The sequence below is a fragment of the Pteropus alecto genome, unplaced genomic scaffold, assembly GCF_000325575.1.
Source record: "Pteropus alecto unplaced genomic scaffold, ASM32557v1 scaffold101, whole genome shotgun sequence".
Lineage (NCBI taxonomy): Eukaryota > Metazoa > Chordata > Mammalia > Chiroptera > Pteropodidae > Pteropus > Pteropus alecto.
Window position 1 is genome coordinate 2392606 of NW_006432945.1, and position 538 is coordinate 2393143.

Here is a 538-nt window from a genome sequence, read left to right on the forward strand (position 1 = left end):
AATTTGAATCACAATCTCCCATAAGTGTACCCAATTAGAACATCTCAAGCATGTGAATTATCATGAGGTTCACTTGGTCCTGGTTTGTATGACACTGTCTCCTGTTATTCGTTATTGTCCCTGTATCCTGGCTGTGGTTATTAACTCAATGAGGTTGAAATTCCTAGAGTACAGGGCTAGTCATTTTGCTGACATCCTTTTTTTCCCTAGCCACTCTGTTTGGAAGAGAGGTGGAGGGGACCAGATGTGGATGACCTGGGATGGACATATACCATTTTTAGCGGCAGCAAAGGGCAGAGGCCAGGGGAGGGCTGGCAGATCAGGGCACCGTGGCCTCAGTAGCCAGCCTGGTAAAGGAGGGGACGTGGATAGGCAAAGGTGCTGGGAAGTTTAAAGGAGGGGGTGAGGCTGGGAAGAGTGAGCACTCAAATGAATACATTAAAACTTCATGGCCTAACACTAATTCGGGATTTATGGTCAGCCAGAGAGGGAGCTTGGCTGAAGTTCAGATGGAAGGAAAGGGCTTGCCACGGAAGCA